A 9,290-nucleotide genomic window follows, 5' to 3' on the forward strand; every position below is an offset into this window, starting at 1 on the left:
AGTTGTGGCCCTGCCTCCTCACTGCTTGGGAGACGCTCATGCTGATGCAGCAGAGGCAGAATGCTGGCTTAATGGCCACTGAGTACAGAGCAGAATTGGAGTAAACTGAGGGCTCTTTCACCATTGCCAGAGCAGTGACTTTGGCCCTGGGAGAAGATGAGATTGCATGGGCTTGGCCTGAGAGTGATGCCTTTTCTCTGGGTTTGTCCTCTGGAAGTTTTCCCTGCAGATTCATGAAGATGAGCATCCGGACTCCACCCAGACTCCTGGAGCTTGCGGGGCGGAGCCTGCTGAGGGACCAAGCCTTGGCCATGTCCACCCTGGAGGAGCTGCCCACAGAACTTTTCCCCCCACTGTTCATGGAGGCCTTCAGCAGGAGACGCTGTGAGGCCCTGAAGCTGATGGTGCAGGCTTGGCCCTTCCGCCACCTCCCTCTGAGGCCTCTGATAAAGATGCCTTGTCTGGAGCCTTCCAAGCTGTGCTCGATGGGCTTGATGCACTGCTTACCCAAGGGGTTTGTCCGAGGTGAGGTGGCCCAGGTGGGCTGGTGGGGAGGGCCCAGGTGTCCAACCGAAGGAACAGCTGGGTCATGACAAGTGAGGAGACCCAAGAGGGGTTGGTGGTGGTGAGGAAGCTGAGAGGACTTGGCCATTCACCAGCTCCTCAGGGAAAGCACTGCTCACCATGCCAGGTCCACGGAGGTAACAGGAACCTCTCCTCTAATGGCACTGAAAGGCACCATGAAAAGTGAGAACTGGGCCGGGCATGGTGGCTCACAATGTAATCCCAGCACATTGGGAGGCTGAGGCCAAGAGTTGGAGGCCAGCCTGTCCAACATGGTAAACCCCAACTCTACTAAAAATACTAAAATTAGCTGGGCATGATGGTGGGTTCCTGTAATCCCAGCTACTTGTGAGGTTGAGGCAGGAGAATCATTTGAACCCGGGAAGCAGAGGTTGTAGTGAGGTGACATCACACCACTGCCCTCCAGCCTGGGCAACAGAGGGAGACTTGGTCTCAAAAAAAAAAAAAAAATGTGGAAGTGGGTAGGATCCAAGGGGAAAACAGGGTGAAGAAAAGTCAGAGAGAGGGACAAGAAGCAGGGAGGGGAGGAGCTGCTATCCAGGATGTGGAGTTTAAGTTCAGAAATGAGTTCTGAAATTCTCAGTCTCACCTCTATTTTCCCACAGGAGGTGGAAACTTCAAGTGCTGGATTTACAGGATGTCTGTGAGAACTTCTGGATGGTTTGGTCTGAAGCTATGGCCCATGGGTGCTTCCTCAATGCCAAGAGGAACAAAAAACCACTGCAGGACTGTCCAAGGATGAGAGGACAGCAGCCCTTGACTGTGTTCGTAGAACTTTGGCTCAAGAACAGGACTCTGGATGAATACCTCACCTACCTCCTTCTATGGGTCAAGCAGAGGAAAGATTTACTACACCTGTGCTGTAAGAAGCTGAAAATTTTGGGAATGCCCTTCCACAATATCAGAAGCATCCTCAAAATGGTGAACCTAGACTGTATCCAGGAGGTGGAAGTGAATTGCAAGTGGATACTGCCCATCCTGACACAGTTTACCCCATACCTGGGCCACATGAGGAATCTTCAGAAGCTCGTTCTCTCCCACATGGATGTCTCTCGCTACGTTTCCCCAGAGCAGGAGAAGGAGATTGTTACCCAGTTCACCACTCAGTTCCTCAAGCTGCGCTGCCTCCAAAAGCTTTATATGAACTCTGTTTCTTTCCTCGAAGGCCACCTGGACCAGCTGCTCAGGTGAGGGAGGGTGGTGAGCTTTCTCTGCAGACCACAGCAGAGCCTGTTACAGTAAACGCTAGTGGACATCTACTGTGAGCCAGCCTATGAGGATGTAACAGTGAAGGGGACACTAGAATGTCCATGCATTGTCCTGTTGGCGGCCCTGTCCTGAAATGGGTATCACGCAACCATCCCAATAGAGGCAGAGGGATCAGCTAGGGGAGATGCTATAGAGAGGTTGCTATAATAGGAAGCTAGCTACTGGGGGGTTCAGATCTAGTGAGGGTGCCTTTCTGAATTCTTCCTGAGGATGTGTGTCTAAGTTAAGATGATGAAAAATAGGCCAGGGATGGTGGCTCATGCCTGTAATCCTAGCACTTTGGGAGTCTGAGGCAAGAGGAGAGCTTGAGCCTAGGAGTTTAAGACCAGTCTGGGTAACATCCCAAGACCGCTGTCAGAAATGAATAAATAAAAGTAAAAACAAAGAAGATAACTTTTTTTTTTCTGAGATGGATTTTCACTTTGATCATCCAGGCTAGAGTGCAGTTGTGACATCTCAGCTCTCAGCAACTTCTGCCTCCCAGGTTCAAGCGATTCTCCTGCCTCAGCCTCCTGAATGCCTGGGATTACAGGCGTGGGCCACCACACCTGGCTACTTTTTATATCTTAAGTAGAGACAGGGTTTCACCATGTTGGCCAGGTTATTCTCCAACTCCTGACTTCAGGTGATCCACCCACCTTGGACTCCCAAAGTGCTGGGATTATAGGCGAGAGCTACCATGCCCAGACAACAAGATAATTTTTAAGAAGATGATGGGAAGTGGGGAAGTGAAGTGGGCACTGAAGAGGGGAATGCTCAGCAAACCTGCACATGTCAGAAAATCAGCTTTGTGCCCCACAGTTTCGTGAACATGAATGATCCCATCTCTAATTCCCTGTTGTAAAAGTTTCTTTTGAGCTCCAGGTAAATTAATTACCTAGGAAATGTATGATTCTGAAACAGAGGGTCAGGGAGCAGGCACAAAGAATGGTGAAAGTGATAGATGCTTTGCTGATGATACAGGCATGTCAGGGACGCCTGCAGCCCGCCCACCCCAGCTGATGTTGCAGGATCCTGTCTGGGTTTGTCCTTTATGCCTGAATCTCCACTGGGCTCCTGTGGCCCAGGGATGTGGTTTTCTGCCTGACAGATGAGGAAAGGGAGCTTTAGGGATTCTGTGAACTTGATCCATTCCTATAAATGATGGTGAAATGACTCAGCCTCAAATGGAATTATTTTTTCTCTTTTTTTTTTTTTTAATAGAGTCTCGCTCTGTCACCCAGGCTGGAGTGTAGTGGCATGATCTCTGCTCACTGCAACTTACACCTCCTGGGTTCAAGCGATTCTTCTGCCTCAGCTTCCCAAGTAGCTGGAATTGCAGGCTCCCACCACCACACCTGGATAATTTTTGGATTTTTAGTAGAGAGGAGGTTTTGCCATGTTCAGCAGGCTGGTCTCAAGTAATCCACCAGTCTCAGCCTCCCAAAGTTCTGGGATTACAGGTGTGAGTTACTGGGCCGGGTTTGACCTCGGTGGCAAAGCTCTTCATCACGCATCATCCTAAGTGTTGACCATCCAGCCATGAGAATGACCCTGGACTTGGGCAAAAAGGTCTCCATCCATTACCTTGAAGCCATTCCCCACCACCCTCCACTCACCCCTATGATTCCCCAGAATTAACTTCTTGCTCTCTCTCCCCAGCTGTCTGAAGACCTCGTTAAAGATCCTCGCAATAACTAACTGTGTGCTTTTGGAATCAGACTTGAAGCATCTATCCCAGTGCCCGAGTATCAGTCAACTAAAGACCCTGGACCTGAGTGGCATCAGACTGACCAATTACAGTCTTGTGCCTCTCCAAATTCTCCTAGAAAAAGTTGCAGCCACCCTCGAGTACCTGGATTTAGATGACTGTGGCATCATAGACTCCCAAGTCAACGCCATCCTGCCTGCCCTGAGCCGCTGCTTTGAGCTCAGCACCTTCAGCTTCTGTGGAAATCCCATCTCCATGGCCACCCTGGAGAACCTGCTGAGCCACACAATCATACTCAAAAACTTATGCCTGGAGCTGTATCCTGCCCCGCGGGAGAGTTATGGTGCAGATGGTACTCTCTGCTGGAGCAGATTTGCTCAAATTAGGGCTGAGCTGATGAAGAGAGTGAGGGACTTAAGGCACCCCAAGAGGATCTTGTTCTGTACTGACTACTGCCCTGACTGTGGCAACAGGTCATTTTATGACCTGGAGGCAGATCAATGCTGCTGTTGAATGCTGCCTATTTGGAAGGATATGTCAAACGCTTTCTTCTGGACACTTGGGAACTAAAACCTCGGTCTTAGGTACATCCTAAAGGGAGCACGGAACACATCGTTTCACACATGGGCTCTGAAAGTGGGAAAGGAAAGCTGATCAAGCAGGGGCCGGACTTGGGGGAAATGTTGCCATGGATTCGATGGGACTTTGGGGACCTGTGTCCTGTAGAGTCGAAAATGGGAATCTGAATGTCTAGAGTGGAATTCAGGCTTCAGAATACATGAGGGAGTTACTCTTGCATGGATGGTTGTAAAGAAACAATCAGAAATAAAGGAAAACTGATCAGAATCTGTCTGGTGCCCTCTTATTAAGTAACCTGTTTTCCAGTTTAAGCCTCAGGAATCTTCAGTTATTGATGGAAAAAACAAAAGGCACTGACTGAGCTGTGTAATCAATAAGATGCAGCCCAAGAAAATCAAGGCATTTAAATGAAATTTGGTTATTGTAATCAGTTTCCTCCCATTCTTTTATTTGAGACAGAGTTTCACTCTTGTTGCCCAGGCTGGAGTTTAGAGTGCAATGGTGCCATCTCAGCTGACTGCAACCTCCACCTGGGGTTTAAATGATTCTCCTGCCTCAGCCTCCCAAGTAGCTGGGATTACAAGCATGCACCACCATGCCCAGCTAATTTGTGTATGTTTAGTAGAGACAGGGTTTCCTCACTATGTTGGTCAGGCTGGTCTCAAACTCCTGACTTTGGGTGATTCACGCAAGTAGGCCTACCAAAGTGCTGGGATTACAGGTGTGAGCCACTGTGTCAGGCTTTTTTTTGTTTTTGTTTTTAAAGGTCTCCTGTCACTCAGGCTACAGTGCAGTGGCACAATCATACCTCACTGCTGCCTCAATTTCCTGGGTTCAAGTGATCCTCCCACCTCAGCCTCCTGAGTAGCTAGGACTACAGCTCTGTGAGCCACCACACCTGGATACTTTTTTTTAGTAGAGACAAGGCCTCGCTGTCTTCCCCAGGCTGATCTGGAACTCCTGAGCTTGTGATTCTCCTGCCTTGGCCTCCCAAAATGCAGGGAGTATAGGCGTGGACCACCACGCTTGGCTTGGCCTCCTCCAGTTCTTCACTTCTTTAGATGTCTGTTAACTCCTTGTTAGTTTCTGTGGCTGTTCAGTGGGTTAATACACACTAGGTGGACACCAAAGGCCTGGAACATTACTGGGCAAGAACAGTGAGCCAATCCACACGGAAAGCACCTTCTTCTCAGGGTCTTTCACTGCTAGCCAGATGCTGAGACCCTGCCCACTCCTTGTGAGTCTCCACATGCTTCCAGAAGCCTTAGTTGGTGGATGTCAGCTTCACTGCACAAGGAGCCACTCTCTTCCCGCTGCCCTGGAAGGGGATGTCCATATTGTGTATTAGCTGGAGACTCTGGGCAGCACCAACCCTTGCTTGTTCCCCTGATGACCAGCAGCCCTTCTTGAATTAAACTGGTTGTAGCCAGTAAAGACAGCCACATTCCCTTTAAGTAAAATACTAAAACTATACAGGCATGTAACAATTTTTCAATATTTCCATCTGACATTTTAAAAGTTACATCTTTTTGGGGAGCTAGGTCAGACTGAGGAGAGATTTTCTCATAACACCTCCCCTCTCTCCCTATGAAGGAAGAGACTAGTGCATCGTGTTTGGGAATCTGACATCATCGAAGGGTGGATAACGATCAAGTGCCTGTGGGTGATGAGTGACCTTCCCTGTGCTGAGGAAGCCTGCATAATGGCCACCCAAGTGAAGGATCCTGCTGAGTACTCAGGGGCTGGTGTTGCTGTCAGGGATGTTAGCCAAGAGCCTCAGGTTCCTGTAAAATGAGGATGATGATGTCCAACGGCTTATAGGACCTTGGTAGGATCCAATGAGATGGTTCATGTTTAGGGCTTGGCATGGGGTCTGGCATACAGTAAGATCAATACATCTTGTTCTTTTTTCTCTTCTCAGCAGAAGTCCCAGCATTTTTCATCTTTCAATCTCACCTCCTTTTCGTGATAATAGAGAGGCAACAAGAACTCAGGGCATGCAATGGGGCTCAACTTCTACTCTCTGCCACAATTTCATCATGATTCCCCCAAAGAGCAGAGCCCCAGGAGCCAGCAGGGGGCAGGGTGGGCATTTCTGGACTGGATTCATTCATAATAAGATCAAAATTTCCAATCCCTATGTCTCGGGTGCCATCTGCTGATAGATCAGACCAGATGGTATAATTGAGTGTTGCAAGGATTATATTTTATGGTGTTTTTAAAAATTTACTATTATGAGCCAGGTGCAGTGGGTCATGCCTGTGATTCCAGCACTCTGGGAGGCTGAGGCAGGTGGATCACCTGAGGTCGGGAGTTTGAGACCAGCCTGATCAACATGAAGACACCCCTTCTCTACTTAAAATACAAAAATTAGCCTGGCGTGGTGGCGCACGTCTGTAATTGCAGCTACTCGACAGGCTGAGGCGGGAGAATCGTTTGAACCTGGGAGGTGGAGGTTGTGGTGAGCTCAGACTGAGCCATTGCACTCCAGCCTGGGCAACAGTAGCAAAACTCCGTCTCAAAAAAAAAAGATAAAATAAAATTTATTATTATGGCCGGGCATGGTGTCTCACACTTCTAATCCCAGCACTTTGGGAGGCCAAGGCAGCCTCGGGATTTTGAGACCAGCCTTGCCAACATGGTGAAACCCCATCTCTACTAAAATTACACAAAATTTGCTGGGAGTGGTGGCATTCGCCTGTAATCCCAGGTATTCACGAGGCTGAGGCAGGACAATCACTTGAACCCGGGAGGCGAAGGTTGCAAGGAGACAAGATCGTGCCACTGCACTCCAGCCTGGGCGACAGAGCATGAAAAAAAATTTACTATAATGTGAATACTATTAGAGTATAAATATTTGTGTTGTAATTTATGTATATGAAAGATTAGAACTTTTAAAGAGTGCAACGTGGTATTTTAAGAATGGTTAATGGCCAGGTGTGGTGGTTCATGCCTGTATTCCTAGCACTTTGGGAGGCTGAGGTGGGCAGATCACGAGGTCAGGAGTTCCAGACCAGCCTGGCCAACATGATGAAACCCCATCACTACTAAAAATACAAAAAATTAGCCTGGCATGGTGACAGGCGCCTGTAATCCCAGATAGTCAGGAGGCTCAGGCAAGAGAATCGCTTGAACCTGGGAGGCAAAGTTGCAGTGAGCCGAGAATGCACCACTGCACTCCAGCCTGGGTGAAAGAGGAAGACTCCGGCTCAAGGAGGGTGAGAAAAAGAATACTTAACTTGGTTTGAAATGTCAAAACAAATGAGATATTAAAAACTAATTTTAAAGACACTGAACAATAATCATTTCTTCTTTAAAATATATTTAGAATAATACAATTTTAGCTTTGAAAGGAAACATTACAGTTTTAAAAAATATTGAGTTTATTTTATTTTACTGTATTGTATTGTATTGTATTGTATTTGGAGACAAGGTCTCACTCTGTCATCCACATTGGAGTGCAGTGGCATGATCACGGCTTACTGCAGCCTTGACCTCCTAGGCTCAGGTGATCTCCCTGCCTCAGTCCCCCTAGTAGCTGGAACAACAGGCATGCACCATCATGCCTGGCTTATTTTTGTATTCTTAGTGAAGACCAGGTTTCACCATGTTGCCCAGACTGGTCTTGAAATTCTGGGCTCAAGCGATCCACCTGCCTCGGCCTCCTAAATTGCTGGGAGTGAGCCCTTATAGGCATGAGCCACTGCACCCAGCCTTGAGTTTATTTATTTATTTATTTTGGAGATGGAGTCTCACTCTTTCACCCAGGCTGGAGTGCAGTGGTATGATCTCAGCTCACTGCAACCTCTGCCTCCAGGGTTCGAGCAATTCTCCTGTCTCAGCCTCCAGAGTAGCTGGGATTACAGGCATGCACCACCACACCTGGATAATTTTTGTATTATAATTATTATTATTTTTTATTAGAGACAGGGTTTTGTCATTTTAGTCAGGCTGATCTGGAACCCCTGACCTCAGGTGATCCACCCACCTCGGCTTCCCAAAGTGCTACGACTATAGACGTGAGCCACCACGCCCAGCCTATTTTTTTCTTTATAGCAGTTTTAGATTCACAGAAAAACTAAGCAGAAACTGCAGAGTTCTCATCTACCTTCTTCCCCCTTCAATACACAGCACCCCCACAGGATCAGCACCCACACCAGCACAGAGCATTCATCACAATCAATGAGCCACAGGGACACATCCTTATCACCCAATGTCCATAGTTCACATGAGGGATCATTGCTGGTTTTGTACATTCTATGGATTTTAACAAAGGGATAATGACATGTTTCCACCATTAGAGCATCATGGAGACTAGTTTTGTTCCCCTAAAAGTCCTCTGTCCTCTTCCCATTCATCCCATTGTACTCCCAACCCCTTGCAACCACTGGGCTTTCTACTATCTCCATAGAAAAAGGCAAATGTCTAACAGGATGAGTCTTTTCAGGTTGCCTTCTTTCACTTGTACAATAACGTGCATTTAGGAATCTTTCATGTCTTTTTACGGCTTCATAGTAGTTCACTGACTGGATGGATCAGTTTGCTTATCCAGTCACTGACTGAAGGCCAACTTGCTAGCTTCCAGGTTTTGGCGATTATGAATAAGCTACTATAAACATCCAGGTGTGCGTTTACTCTTTTCATTAAATATCCAGGAGCATGATTACGGAATTGTAGGGATATGGTATGTTTTACAATGATTTCTTCTTTCTTGACAATCTCACTTGTTCGATATTGCTGCTAAAGGTCAGTAACTTTGTCTCCATCATCCTGTGTTCCCACTGCTGAGCATGGAACGTGGCACTTGGTAGCAAATGCTGTTGACCACGTGATGCATGGAAACGTTTATCATTGGTATAGTCACTAAATTGCTACCTTGGGGACATCAACATTAGCTCACTACCAATAATATAAATAAATTGGATTATGGAAAAAATGGCCCTTGTGATACTGTGGATACTCCATGTGTATCATGAACGTCCAGCAATTGACCAGGCACAGTGGCTCACATCTGTAATCCCAGCACTGGCAGAGACTGAGGTGGGTGGATCACTTCAGTCAGGAGTTCGAGACCAGTCTGGCCAACATGATGAAACCCTGTCTCTATTAAAGACACAAAAATTAACTAGGGGGTTGAGCCAAGATGGCCAAATAGGAACAGCTCCAG

At 47.4% G+C, this 9,290-nt stretch overlaps 1 pseudogene; it reads left to right on the top strand.

Annotated features, from left to right (window-relative positions):
• Positions 1-218: 218 nt before the first annotated feature.
• Positions 219-4,057, top strand: LOC115933095 (PRAME family member 15-like; annotated as a pseudogene).
• The last annotated feature ends 5,233 nt before the right edge of the window (positions 4,058-9,290 follow it).

Source organism: Gorilla gorilla, chromosome 1 (assembly GCF_029281585.2).
Source record: "Gorilla gorilla gorilla isolate KB3781 chromosome 1, NHGRI_mGorGor1-v2.1_pri, whole genome shotgun sequence".
Classification (NCBI taxonomy): Eukaryota; Metazoa; Chordata; class Mammalia; order Primates; family Hominidae; genus Gorilla; species Gorilla gorilla.